At 43.6% G+C, this 14,743-nt stretch overlaps 1 protein-coding gene across 2 annotated transcripts in view; it reads right to left on the reverse strand.

Annotated features, from left to right (window-relative positions):
- The window catches only part of TMEM200A (transmembrane protein 200A), a 65,843-nt gene extending 51,650 nt beyond the window's left edge, over positions 1 to 14,193 (reverse strand). Inside the window, exon 1 of one of the 2 annotated variants that reach the window (XM_074333570.2) lies at positions 13,507 to 14,193. The gene's annotated coding sequence lies outside the window, so the exon portion shown is untranslated. The remainder of the gene's footprint in view (positions 1 to 13,506) is intronic. The other variant, XM_019729416.3, reaches the window with a different exon arrangement.
- Positions 14,194 to 14,743: the final 550 nt, after the last annotated feature.

A 14,743-nucleotide genomic window follows, 5' to 3' on the forward strand; every position in this document is an offset into this window, starting at 1 on the left:
AGTCAGCACCCAGCCTTTCCCCAGCATCACACAGTCAGTACCCAGCTTTTCCCCAGCATCACACACAGTCAGTACCCAGCTTTTCCCCGGCATCACACACAGTCAGTGCCCACAATATACCATGTTTCCCCAAAAATAAAACCAGGTCTTATATTAATTTTTGCTCCAGAAGACGCATTAGGGCTTATGTCCGGGGGATGTCCTCCTGAAAAATCATGCTAGGGCTTATTTTCCAGTTGGCTCATATTTTCGGGGAAACACGGTAGTAAGTACTCCAGGAGTATCTGTTAACAAATGAATGCTGATATTTAAGGAGCTTTTTGTGGGCATGCTGCAAGTTGTTCGCCCTGACAGCCTGGTTCTGATTAGGTGGCTAATTTCAGTACAAATTTCACAGCTTTTCTTTTCCTTAACACATGTATGTCACCTCGACTAGTCAAGGGCCAAGATCAGGAGGAGAAAAGCCTGGATTTTCATACTGTATCTGCACCTCGTACTCAGTAAGTGGACTTTAGAAAAAGTGAACTTCCTTTCCAGACCTCAGATTTCTCACTGTTCTTTGAAAAACATCTCCTCACAGCTCTCATACTCTGTATCTGTGAATGCACATAGTTTTCAGTCCACAACAAAATTTTGTTCACACCCAAAGTAAAACATCCGCTGTTGGCTTTGGAATTCTCTGGGCTATTGCATCAAGGTCTTTATCAATGTCACTTTCATTTGATCACATGACTTCCGAGAACCTTGCATTAGAGTTCAGGCCCATCAGACAGGACCTACAGGTGATGAATGCAGACAGTGGGCCTCCACTCACTGCATATTTCCTTCTGAGACTAGTGATGACCTTGAGGATGGAGCCCCACAAAGCCCCCACTGTAGGTTAGGATCCCTGCAGGTGCTTCCCAGGTTACTCAGAATAAAATCCAAAATTCCCTGGGCCCCAAGACTCTCTAAAAGCTCCTGTTTTGTTTTAATCACACTGGCCCTTTACTATTCAAACATTTCAGGCCAACTCCCACCTTACCCGCTGCCTCCTCTTGGCCTTTGCACTTCCTGTTTCTACTGCCTGGTACTCTCCTCCCCCAGACAGTCTAAGGATTCCTTCCCTCCCTCCACTCAGGTCTCTGCTCAATGCCAGACCTTATCAGAGGGGCTTCTGTGACTATGCTACACTAGTCCTTATCCCATTGCTCTGTACCCGAGCCCTGCTTCATTTTTATTATTTTTTGTCACAACAAACTATATGTGTATTGTCTGTGTCCTCCAGCTGGAATGTAGAGCTCATAAAGAGAGGGACTTAATTTGGTTTCCTGTTACATACCCAGTCCCTAAAGTAGGGCCTCAGAAAATATTTATTGAATGAACATATAAAGGAATGAATGAGTGATGCTCTAGGAAAAATCAAGAAGGACGTAGGATTGAGAATCTTCGAATCGAAAGCTGCAGAACAGGAAGTCGGGAAGAAGAGGTGCTGAGAAGGACTTGGAGAAGGACCTTAGGTCCCTGAACCACAAGGCAGGAGAGTCAAGAGGCAGCCCCCACACCCCCCACCCCTTCCTGGAGGCGGAAGAAGGGAGGATGGGGCTCATGGGGTGCAGGTGGGGTTGAGTTCCCTGGGGCCTGCCGGTCAGTGGGTCTTCTGCCAAATGAGCACCGAGCCTCTGGCACGTGGGGCAGGAGAACAGGGAATCCCCGGGATAATATCTGCAGATAGGAAAAGCAGGATGTAGGTGGCCTTGTTACCTGGAGATAAATGGCATGTGCTGCCTTTTTCATCTTTGTCTTCTTTTTGTAATCTGTGTCTTAAAAATCACTTAACCGAATTCTGAATTTAAGGCTCCTGTGAATTAATCCACAATTTCACTCACTACCACTCCCTTTCCCCAAACTCAGACTCAGGGAGATCTACGAGTATGTATCATCTTATTTCAAAACTCGCACCCTCACTCTACTTCCGATCTTACCCGACAGCGCCTTTGAGAAAAGCCTGTTACGCTCCCAGCACTGACCACAGTGGCTGCCTGCCACTTAGCATGCTCTGATGACTCAGTAAGTATATTTTGAACTGGATCTCCCAGAAGACACTGAGTTAAATATTCATTAACAAACACCACTAATTATATGCTGCTATCATTTTTATTCAACTATACAGGTGTTGGCAGAAGAGTTCTGAATAGAGGTTAGTTCAAGGATTGAGAGACTCACAGGATAAATAAGGACTTTCTACATTTGTCAAGTAAGGTGTGATAAGACTAAGGTGATGGTAATGAAACCTCCATCTAACATGTGGACTTTCCAGACATTTCTACCTATAGGGCTGGGAAATATATAAAGATGATTATAGGTGGTGTGTATTATATTTTAATTTTCAGTATTTCATTTTCTAACACTTTGAATATAATTTTTAAATATTAATAATATTCACAGTTAACACCTTTTTCAAAGAAATTATTTGATCTTTTCATTAAAATACTGTGTCTTAAATGTGATTTTATAACCTGGGGTGATATTGTCCTAACATTGTAGAAGATCTAATATAATTAACTCAGTAAACATTTCCTGAATGCACACAACATACAAGTTACTCACAGCTAAAAAACATAAGCTTCCCATAACAAAAAACTTTGCAGTGGACTGACTAAGCTGTTTATATCCTACTGATAAGACAATGTATTAATATTTAATGCTTTCTTTTATATTAAAAACCTTCTGAAGGAGGACATACTGTATACAGAATGTCTGCAGCCACATAATGATGTATGGCACATCCTGACTATAACTACACAGGGAGTGTTTCTAAGGTGAATGTTGCTTTTGCTTCCAACCCCGGTATCATCATCACAGTGAAGTACTACTTTGTATTCCTAACCTCAACTCCTGTTTTTAATAAATGATCTCAAACATCATTCTCCAAAAGAAAAACCTCCTCATGGCTTCTCAGTACCCTGAGAATAAAGCCTACCTCCCACCCCCACCCAAATATGTAAGGCTGGCCCCTTACTATCTTGCGGGTCTCAGCTCAAAATGCCTCAAACACAGAAACGCCTTCCAGGATCTATAGCGCCCTCCCATCTGACCCATAGAAGCCCAGGCACCTATTGCATCAGATTCCTTTCCTTTCCTCTATCTGAAACTGCCTTGTCCATTATTGCGGTTATTGTTTGTCTTCCCCATCTAGAACCTTTGTTTTGCTTCCTACCCTATTTCCAGCTGCCAGCACATAATATTTATTGAATCAATTATTAATTAGTGAACTTCCTACAGAGCTTGAGTTTTCAATTTTATGCATGTTATGAGAATTTTTACACGTCTTATCATGAAAGCAAGTAATACATGTATAGGTCATGCTTTCCTACATGGTTTTCTACATTATCATTGTGTAAGATGTGCCTCCCATTGGACAAAATGCATCATTAGTATAATTTAATAGCAAATACTGAAAGAATCTCACTACACAATGATTAGGTGAAGAAATGAATGAAAACAATTTTGTTCAAAATTACTCACTGAGGCCATAAAAGAAAATGGCGTTACAACACTATAATAATATTCTCCTTAAACTTTTAAAAGAAAACCAAAATTATTTTTATTTTAGTAGTGAATTATTTTTGTAAAAAAATAGCCTTTATGGAAAAATTGAAATTGGCACTCAAAACCCACCTCAAGTTGACTGTTACAGTAAGTTTAATAGTTCCCTTATAGTCTCAAGCAAAGTTTTTTTGTTCCAAGGTTTAAATAAGATCCAAGTTCCTTGTTCTTAAGCAATGAGCCAAAGTTCATCACTATGAAAACTAGATACTGTGATGGAGTTGACTTTTCTTTGGAAAAGAAGAAAATCAGAAGGTTCAAAATTCAGGATCTTTGTTTGTCTTGTTTTTGGGGTATCAGTGGCTAACAGAAGAGAGGTCGGTCCCTCAGGTGGGAAATGTCAAGCATTTTTATACCCTGCCTTAGAGCACATCCTACCTCACATTCTGCCTACTGGCACAATCTGATCCTGGGTGACCTGCTGGGAATAAAACAGAGACAGGCCTGCCCTTACTTCGAATCCTGTACAGACCATGAGCACAATGGATACAATATTCCACGACTGCAGGGACCCACCACCAAGCCACAGAGGTGGGGGTGGCAGCAGGTTCACTCCATCCAACAGGACACTTACCCTGCATCGCCTTCACTCATAGGTCCTCAGCACTAAACACCGCTGACTTTAAAACTCATTCTAATCTTCTCTCTGTCATAGGCCCCCATCTGCATATTCAGGAGCACTTGTAAATAATTTTTTAAAAACTGAATGGTTCATCACAATGTTTTACCAGTCTACATTACATTCTAAAAGGGAGCTTTTTGTAACAAAGGAACAAAAGCAGCAGTGAACATAAACTGTAACTCATTTTGAAACGGTAGTTTTTCTTATTTAAAAAAGTAAATAAACCCCCAGTGCAGGCAGGGTGAGGGGCATTTCCATACACTCCAAACCACAAATTCACCTATTCTGAAAACCAGTTTTGCATTAAGCATCAGGAGTCTTAAGACATTCATTACCTTAGACACAGTAATTACCCTTCCTTGGATCCTGCTTTAAGAATTAATCTGAAATCTGAACAAAGATTTCATCAAAATGCCATTTATAATACCAGATATTGGGAAACAGCCTAAAGGTCCAGGTTTAATGAATGGAATGGCTAATAGGTTATGGTGTATCCATACAATCAAATATTATATAGGCATTAATAAAGCTTGCCTAGAAGTTGGAAAGTATTTAGGACATCAGAGGTTAAGCAAACAGAGCAGGCTGTAATATGTTATTGACTATGGAAAAATTCATTAAAAATAAGGGGGAAGAAAATACGAAAATGTTATGGGTGCCCTTGAGTCATCAGATTATAGGCAAATATTCTCTCTGATTTTTTTATACTTAATATATTTTCCAAAGTTTTTATTGGGAGCATGTATGGCTTTTATGATTAGAAATAGTAACATATCTTCAGAAACGCTAAGTAACTTGACTGTATTACAAATACTTGCACATGTTTGTTCACTGAGCTGATCTGATATGTGGTTCACCAAGTGAGTGAAAACGTGTGCCTCTCCTCTGGCAAAATCAGTACTGAGATTCTTCGAACTCGCCCCGCATTCCAGCCCAAAGATGCTGATTCTCAAAAAGGAAAATATTCCTTAGCAGGTGCTGAGCTATGAGTACCTCTGTGATTAGCTCACTATTTGCAAAAGAGCCTGCTCCTTCTCAGCATTTCTTTGGTCCCAAGAAACTAACATTCTTTACCTATTCTAATATCTTTACCAGCTGTATTTCAATGTATTGTAATCATTGGTTTACATCTGGTTCTCCCATTAGATTATGAGATTCTTGAGATCCTTGTCATCCTGACATCCCCAGAAATTAACACAGTACCTGGTAAACAGAGGGCATTTAATAAATGTTAAATAAATTATTAACAGAAGAAAATTACCTCATTTATCCCACCCCACCCCCCAAGAGAAACATTCACTAACAGGATTCTATTGCCATGGAAATCTTGGTTGGTGCATGGAATAAGACACATTCTGGAATATATTTCCAGTTTATGGAAGAGCAGGGCAGCCCCTAACATCCAGAAGATGGTCTGGAGCTCACAGCCACGCACGGTGTTCTGTGATGGAAACGGTATCACAGAACATCAACTCTTTATATCCTCCACAGGTGTCCAAACCATCATTCTACACCAACTCTCAGACAAGGCCACTTTGCAACCATGATGGATCAGAACAGAAACAAGACCACTACGTACTCACATCTGAACACAAACAAAAACCCGAACATTGCCCAACCCCAAAATGACCAATATCCCCCTAATCTGGCTAATGAGAGCCTGCTGCTTCTTTGCCAATTATAGTGTTGGCTTCTCTAGTCTTGCCTCCTTCTAGATAAGATTTATTAAGATACCAAAACACAAGATTATCCCTGCTCCAATCCAGAGCAAAGCCCTGGGTTTTTAAACCCTCTCTCAAAGCACTTAACACAAGCCCAAACCCATAATAACTAATTTCTAACACCCTCTTACTGATACACCCCACTTTTCTCTATGGTGTACATTCTCCCCTGTAACAAAATAGCAAACCCAACCTGTTCCACCACAGGTAACTTCCTGGTGGTCTCTGGCTGGAAGGCCAGGATAAGTTCTCAGGCCTACCTGCAATGCCCTCCTCCCATCTCTCTGCCCATACATACGCAACAGAACTCACTTCCTCCTGGAAGCCTCCTCTGTTGGCCTTCCAGGTTTCGGATGGCCCCATTTCTTTCAGTCTCAGCTGCTACTATTAAGTTTGTATTTCACAGTACTAGATGGCACTGCAATCTTGATTACTCACTGAAAGACCTTTCCAACTCTAGTATCATAACTATTCCATTGTGTTGCTTTATAAGTTTTATGCATAATTGTTTAGCTTCCCAAATAGGCTAAGTGTTCTCATAAATATGTCTCAAATATAGTTTTTCATGTACCTTCTCATTCTCCTTCCTCTTATTATATATAAATACAGTTCACTGCACACGGTGAAGACCTATATCCAGTCATACATCTTAGGCAGATACAAATTTGACCTTATATCTGTTGGGGAATGATATGCTGTTACTCATATTCCATTAGCAAATAGTTTCATTCAGAGGAGCTTCAAGTACATGCCTTTATAGCTGGAGTGTGTGCCCCATACCTACTGCATGCAGTATGTGCTAGTGTTCTTGCTCACTATTTACGAATACATCTATCTACCTACCTACCCACATATCTCTAGCTCTAGCTCTACATATATCTCTCTTATTTATCATATTTCAGGGCCAAGTACCTGTACGTGTAAAGGTAAATTCAGGCCAGGGCAGCTGGCAGAGGTCCCTGAAATCAGTGATTAAAATTAAGCTTCCCAAACATCTGACTTGCTGACGTATGTATCTTGCATAATGATAGAGATCCTGCACTGAGTGGGGAAAAAACCTACTAGATTATTAGGTTTCCTGCCAAAACCAGCTATAGTGCTGCCGGACAACTGTATTCAGATGACCTGCTCTCATCTCATATTCAAATTTCTAAAAGTTAACTCACAGGCTCCCTTCACTACCACACGCCCCTGCTGACTTCCCTATTTCTATGACCCAGAATTGAAACTGACCTCGCCCTGCCAGGATAAGGATGATGCCCTGAAAATCCAGAATGAGATCTAGATTCGGAGAGATCTGGGTTTCCATGCCCGCTCCTTCATCTTCCAGTCTAGCCCCAGTGGCTCAGGCAAGTAACTTAAACTCTCTAAGCCTCCATTTCCTGGCTAAAGAAAACAAAAAAAGGGATATAATATTTACCCTCCCAGGAAAATATATAAATAAATAAATAAATAAATAAATAAATATATATATATATATATATATATATATATATATATATATATATTTATTTACCCTCCTAGAACTCTAATGATTTGGTGAGATTATGTTTCTAAGGTGCATGGCAGACACTCTACAAATGATAGCTTTTTCCCCGGATAGTGCCTGACAACTAATAGAACTCTATCTCCCTCTGAGGAGCTGCCCATTCCATGTTCTGATTCACTTACACAAGGAAACATAATGAAAGCCAGGGCAGATGGAAGCGATCCCGTTGTCAGATCAATAATCAAGCTCCAGTTGTTCTATTGAACTGCCCACCTGTTCAACTTCCTGATACCACTCCTATCCACTTTCCTAGCTACACCCCAAGCCCCAAACCAAGAACCTATTCTTTGTTGGGGTCTTAACGTTGGCGCTCCTGTCCAGTTTGTCTCTGAGTATGGGCGCTCTGCACGGTCGCCTGATAACCTCCCTTCCATCCTCTCTGTCTGCTCCGGATCTCGGGCACGCTGGTCGCCTGTGAGAAGGCCCAAATTGCACCTGTTTCTCAATTTGTCTTCTCTCCTGGATTCAACCTTGGGCTTGAGAGGTAGTGTCGCACAGAGTATTAAAGCACAGGCTTTTGTTTTGGACTGCCATGGTGTGAACCTCAGCTCTTCCACTTAATGACCACATAACCTTGAGCAAGTTATTTCCCTCCCTAACTTTCAGTTTTCTCACCTTAGAGGCTTATGAGACTTAATATAATGAATTTATGACATTTAATATAATGAATTTAAAGCAGCATGTAACGTGGGGCCTGGAATACCAGGTAGGTCTTCAATAAATGTCAAGGCTACACATATAGTTTTGCCCCTAGGACTCCTGGTGGCCACAGGCCACCTTTCTAAACAGTCCTGGTGCTGTGAACATACCCACAACACAGCCATTTCACCTGCTGACCCAGCCTCTCTACTTTGCTCTGTCCTGATCCGTTTCATCACACAAATGCTTCTGTCGACACAGATGGTCCTTCATCCTGACACACAACCTCACCAGCCTTTCATAACGTTGTTCACATAATGTTGTAATTTGGGACCTATCACCTTACGTCCCTAAGTGATAACCCTAAGCTGAGCCTCCTGCCTTCCTCCTGCCCAGCGCCCACAAACGCAATACATTTGTATAAACAATAGTTCTGTGTTCATCACTTCACTTCCCTGTTCAAACTTCCACTGGATCCATCATGCCCAGAGTAGGGGTCTCCAATCTCGTGATCGCTAGGTGACCAGGGCTTCTGGAAATGCAATCCTTATGCTGGAAGTAAGGCACAGTGGTATTTGCTAAAAGCACCCCAATATAGATAAATGGTGGGCTCCTCATACAATAACATTTTGTGAACTGCAGTCCTCCTAGTGAAGTCTAGACCTGAGGGGCATTATTTCATCACAGGGCTTTGCCTTGGCTGGGAGGAAGGTCCCACTTCTGGAATTTGCATGGCCTGGGGCATCTGAGTTGTCTCCCTATGCAAACTTCACATCATAGGGCCTGAGAAAGGAGGGGGCAATTCTCCTTACTAGCAAACATGCTGTTTTTGATTGGCAGCATGACCAGCGTGGGAGAACCACACGTGTAGGTGAGCTGACAGAACTGTCCATCATGGCAGCGCTCTCAGTCTCCTCCTCCCTGCCCCTCCACAGTCTAAGACTATTATGGGAGCGCTCTGCGGACCCAGGGACTGGGTCAATGAACACCGAAGCAGATGCAATCGAATCCTTTCCAGGAGATTTCCAACAATGGAACCTAGAGGAGGGAAGACCTCTCTTTCTTAGGGTTCAAAAGCCCAGAACGCAGGCTTAGAAGTACCAACAATCATCTTTCTCAGGATGTGCAAAAGGTCTCAGAATGAAGCTGACTCAGAGAGAAAAAGAGCTGACTCAGAGAGAGAGAAAGAGAGAGTGTGTGTGAGAGAGAGGCGTGAGAGAGAGAGGAGTGAGACACAAAGTCATGTGTCTCTGGGATCCAGTTATGACTGAAGCAAAGTCCATCTTTGGACTCTCCAGTCGCATGAGCCAATAAATCTTCCCTTTTTGCTTAACCTAGTTAAATGTAGGTTCCTCAGATGTATAACCAGATGAATCTAGACCAACTCCCTTCCACAGGAACACAGGGTGGGGGGTGGGGGACAGGAGTTGTCCCTCTTGGTATGTGTAATGCTTGAAGCAGATGACTAGGACACTACAGGAAGGAATGCACAGATCCACATCTTCTCACCTTGCTCACATTCCATGACTTCTGTGCAGTTTCACCTCTGGTGACAAAGTTTCCAAAGCATAACTGCTACTGGAACATATCACATTAATTCACAGCACAATGGCCCAAGCATCCCCACCTTTAAAAGAGGATTTCCTTTTACCAGTTGCACTGAAAACTCTTGGAAGAGTTTTATTAATGACTGTAATGATCAAGTCCCCCAGAATTCCTGCTGGGGAAGGGGATCACAGAAAGAAACAAAGCACAGAACAGGAGTAATCAGACTAAACATCACCGATTAGAATTCAAGACATTCCAGGAGGTCTCAATCTCATACTTGGAAACTTTTCTCTTCCAGAATGTAATCAAAATTTTTACTCAGAAATTTGAACCTTCACTAAAATCTGATGCCAACCTTCTCTCTCCATCCCATTTACACAGGGTTTCCAAAGCATGTGCTATTTAGCTTCTCCTCTCTCTCTATAAATCCTGCAAAAAGGCAATGAAGTGTACTGGTGCAAGCATGCTTTGCAGTATTAGTACTGGTTTCATCATCCTTCTGCTCTAATTATTTCTTGGGGTTGTTATGAAAATCAATTGCCATTATTTGTGAAAATTCACCAAAAACCATCAAGTGCTAAGTGAATGTTGGTATTTATTTTATTCTATACTGTGCACTCAGACAGTGACGGGCCAGATGCCCCAGGTGAGATCTCCTCCTCACCTCCTTTTGTCATCGTATTACCCTTTCCCTATGTCTAGTGTGGCCTCCAGCCTGTTGTCCCCCGCCCCAAACTACTAATCAGACCATCACCACCGCATTACATTCTGATTTCTCCCTCTCCTTCATTCCACCAGGATTCATCATGCAGCATTTTTTAAAAAGGGTGTAAAGATGACAGTCTAAAGTCCTTGGTCTGTCGATGAGGGCAAGGAACATATCTAAGGCCACATAATCAGTGGCTTGGTCAGGATGACAATTTGGGTTTTCCAATTCCCCATCCAGTGCCCTTGGCAACCCACTACACAGCTCCCTACTGTGGACTAGTCCCCTTATGGTCAAGGACATCTCAGGTGTTCAGTGACCTGTGGCACAGTTTCCAGGCCCCTCTCCACCAGCTGGTAAGGTCCCACAGAAGAGGCTACCTTGCCCTGCATTAGGCACAAATGTTCACGCATGCTCTCTGAGTGCTTACACATATCACACCTTAGCAGACAAAACAGATCTTAAGTCCTGAAATGGATATGCTTGGATATAGATAAAACTGCAAATCACATATTCCTTAACAAAATGAAGGGCCTATCTCACCACAGGTTTGTTTTTTCCATCTCTATACTAAGTTCTTATTCCAAATGTGTTTTGCTTGGCGAAGACTCCCCAGGCTGTCTCCTATTTAGGGAGAGTAACACTAAATGAAATTTATTTTAAAACTGCCTCCTCTTTTAGACTCTACATTCTATTTGATAAGTAATATGCATTACCATGAGGACTTATTAGATTATCTTCTACTACTAATTTTGCTTAAGAAATGCAAAAAGTGACATCTGCTTTTACGTTTTTTCTTACCTACTTTCCAAAGCTAAATACGAATTTTTCCTTTAAGCTGAGTTATTGTGAGAATGAGATAATTTAAACAGTTCAGATTTGCTCCCCGTGTGACAGTTATCTTTCTCTGCCCAGTGAGCTGTTGTCAAAATTCTGAAAGTACACAAATCCCACTACTGTGAAAATAAGACCTAACTGGAAAATAAGCCGTAGCATGATTTTTCAGGATGCTCGTGATATAAAATAAGCCCTAATGCGGTTTTTTGGAGCAAAAATTAATATAAGACCTGGTCTTATTTACAGGAAAATACGGTAGGGCTTATTTTATGTTACAAGCATCCTGCAAAATCATGCTAGGGTTGATTTTCCAGTTAGGTCTTATTTTCGGGGAAACACGGTATCACAATCTAGCTCTTGGAGCATTCAAAAGCTTCGCTAAAAAATTTCTCAAGAGTTAAAGTAAGAAGTGAAGCCACCCTTCTTTTACAATGATCTTTCCTGCAGAACTCCCTTCTGATTATGGGTGTCTTTGGGATACTACATGCATTTACCTGGAACTGACTCATAAACAACAGGTAAAACATTCCTGTGCCAACTGCCTGAAAATTGCGCACAGAGACTTCCTACACAACAATTCTCTTTCACTGACGGCTTCCAGCCTAGGATACAAAGCTAACTATAACCAAGGTTACAAATTATAGCTAAATCATCTCACAGGCATGAGCTCTCCAGTAGGAGGTCCTAAGAGAAAATCATTCCGAACACCTCAGGATACATTTTAAAGAGTAAACAAATCTCATAAAGTTAAATTGCTGAAGCATTTAACTATAGTTTCCACTTAATAGAAATATTACTTTCTGTTTAGAAGGACTCCTATTCACTTAAGTTGTTTGAAAAGCACGAAACTATAAGCACATGCTTCTGTATGGGTCAATAGTAGTAGAAAAATAAAGTAAGGTTTAAGAAGTTTGAAAATTTAGTCTACTTCTTACAAAATGGTAATATATTCTAATATTAGTAGCCAAATAACAAATTGAACGTCATTTTATAAGAAGTATTTCCACAAAGCAAGACATGAAAAACCATCAAAGGAAATACTGTATTTCCCTGAAAATAAGACCTAGCCGGACCATCAGCTCTAATGTGTCTCTCGGAGCAAAAATTAATATAAGACCCGGTCTTATTTTAATATAATATAATATATAATATAACATAATATATAATATGATATTAATATAATAAAATACCGGGTCTTATATAAGACTGGCTCTTATATTAATTTTTGCTCCAAAAAACACTTTAGAGCTGATGGCCTGGCTAGATCTTATTTTCGGGGAAACACGGTAGGTTTTACAGGAGCCACTAATGTTTATGTATAAAGCACTACAAAGTGTACCTCAGAACTTGGTTTGACTGTAAAACCGAAGAGTTTAATATTCTTACTGACAAATAAGAATAGTAGTTGACTCTTGAAATGTTTTGTATACATACACTTGCCCACAACTACTTCTGAAGGTCTTCATTAGAAAAAAACAAGGTAAGAGACACTTGAGTTCAACATATTCTGAAGTACACCAGACTAAGGTGTAGTGGGGTTGACTACAATTAGTACATTACAGACATGTGAAGCATATGACTTTCTGACATTACCAACTCCTGGTACTGAACAATGAATTGTTTTTATTGCAAATCTCTCTCTCTCTCTCTCTCTCTCTCTCTCTCTCTCTCTCTCTCTCTCTCTCTCTCTCACACACACACACACACACACACACACTTCTCAATTTAAATCTAAGGGCAGAAAATACAGAGCTTGCAACCACACAACGTGAAATACTGACTTGGACAGTTAATTATAGCAAGACGATTAATGAACAAATCTGTCAAACCCTCAGCCCTTTCTCTGCTACACAGGGAAAAGAGTGCTGAATTCGGCGAATAATTGCTTCACCTCTCTATTTTGCCTATGGAGACACTACAACATACAGCTGTGGCTTTAGGAAACCTTGACCACACTTTGTTCCTGCCAAGGACTACTATAAATCAACGCTATGGACATCTTTACAAAGAATGCTGACTCTCTGGAACGGAAACAAAGGAGGGTGTAGCTTGGAGAAACCCAGTCAGGTGTTCCAAGGCTCTGGATTCTCGAGCTGCCCCACTGGGCTTCTCTTGAACTCCAGGGACTGGGGAGTCCGGACTTGGTTCATTTCCCAAACTTCAGAGGACAGTGTTTACCCTAACTCTGGAGGCTGGAGCAGGGGAAGAGGAAGGGGGTGAAGAAACGCCCCGTTTCGGATGCAGCGGTTGCCCATCCACCTCCCCACCCCGATAGCACCCTTTCCTTAATCCTCACCTGTCCTGAACGCGGGGACTCAGGGGTCCAGTCGCCTCTCCGGGCTGTCACTCCTGGAGCTGTTGGGACGTCTGGCGCCTCGGGAGACGAGCGAAGGGGGAGGCGGCAAGGTCCCGGGCGTCAGCAGGAATCTCGGCAGCCACCGGCAGCCGCTCTCGCCCTCCCCATCCCGGCGGGGCTCGAGCAGCGGACGCCGCGCGGACACCGCGGCGAATGAGTCAGGCGAGGGGGCGGGCGGCGAGGGGTGCGGGACCGTGGAGGGGAGCGGGGGCGTCCCTACTCCGGCACCCGAGGGGCGGCGACAGCCTCTGGGGGAAGGGCGCGCCGCTGCCTGTGGCCGCCGCGGGTCGAGGGGCCGCGGGCCGCCGCCATAGGATGCACAGCGTCCGAGAACTCCTGCCCTCGGAGGTCACCGGACGCTGTGCGCCGGGCCGGGGACAGGGATTCGCAGCTCAGGCGTCGCCACCGCTGCCAAGAAAGACAAAAGGGACCCGGGGATTGGGAAGGGAAAAGTTTTCTGCTCGGCTCCAGATGGATCTCATCGAAACCTCACGCCCTAAGCGCCGAAGAGGCGGGGTGGTGGGCGGGGTGCGGATGCGGGGCGGGCTTCCAGGAGCGTCGCGGCAAGACCCGCACCAGGGTGTGAGCCAATCTTGAGGCCGCCCACAAACGGTGGGAACTCCCCCCGCCCTGCAGCCCCCACTCTCGTGGCCCACCTCTTCCTCGAGGATGCAGGCGACATCTGCTCCCCCATCCCAGGAACCCCAATCTCCCCGACCCGCGCCCCGGCAGCAAAGTTGCACTTCTAGAGCCGGGATCACCGCAGACAAAACCTATCTTTGGGAACAAAATACCGCTTTCAGGAGCTCTTTTCCAGGCTGGAAGGCCAGAGGATGGGAACGGACACACCCACCGCAGGGCGCGCCCCTTCTGCGGTGGAACCGGGATCCCCAAGCCAGGGATCAGGGCCCCGCCGGTCCCCCGGAGCAGTAGGGGATCCTCGGCCGATTCCGGTTTTCCTAGAGCAGGAGCCTCGACTCCTCGCCCCTCGGACTCATCTGAAGCCTCCGGGGCGGGGCGGGGTCCCCCTGGCGGGCTGCTCAGGCGCTGCGCCAGCGGAGCCAAACCGGTCCCCAGCCGACACTTCGAACCGCTCTGGAACGCCCATGGGATAAACCGCGGGTCTGGCACAGCATGGGTCGAGAGTCATGCGCAGAGGCGACGAGGATGAACCAAA

This window comes from Rhinolophus sinicus, chromosome 2 (assembly GCF_057876585.1).
Source record: "Rhinolophus sinicus isolate RSI-liver-muscle chromosome 2, RSI-T2T, whole genome shotgun sequence".
NCBI lineage: Eukaryota > Metazoa > Chordata > Mammalia > Chiroptera > Rhinolophidae > Rhinolophus > Rhinolophus sinicus.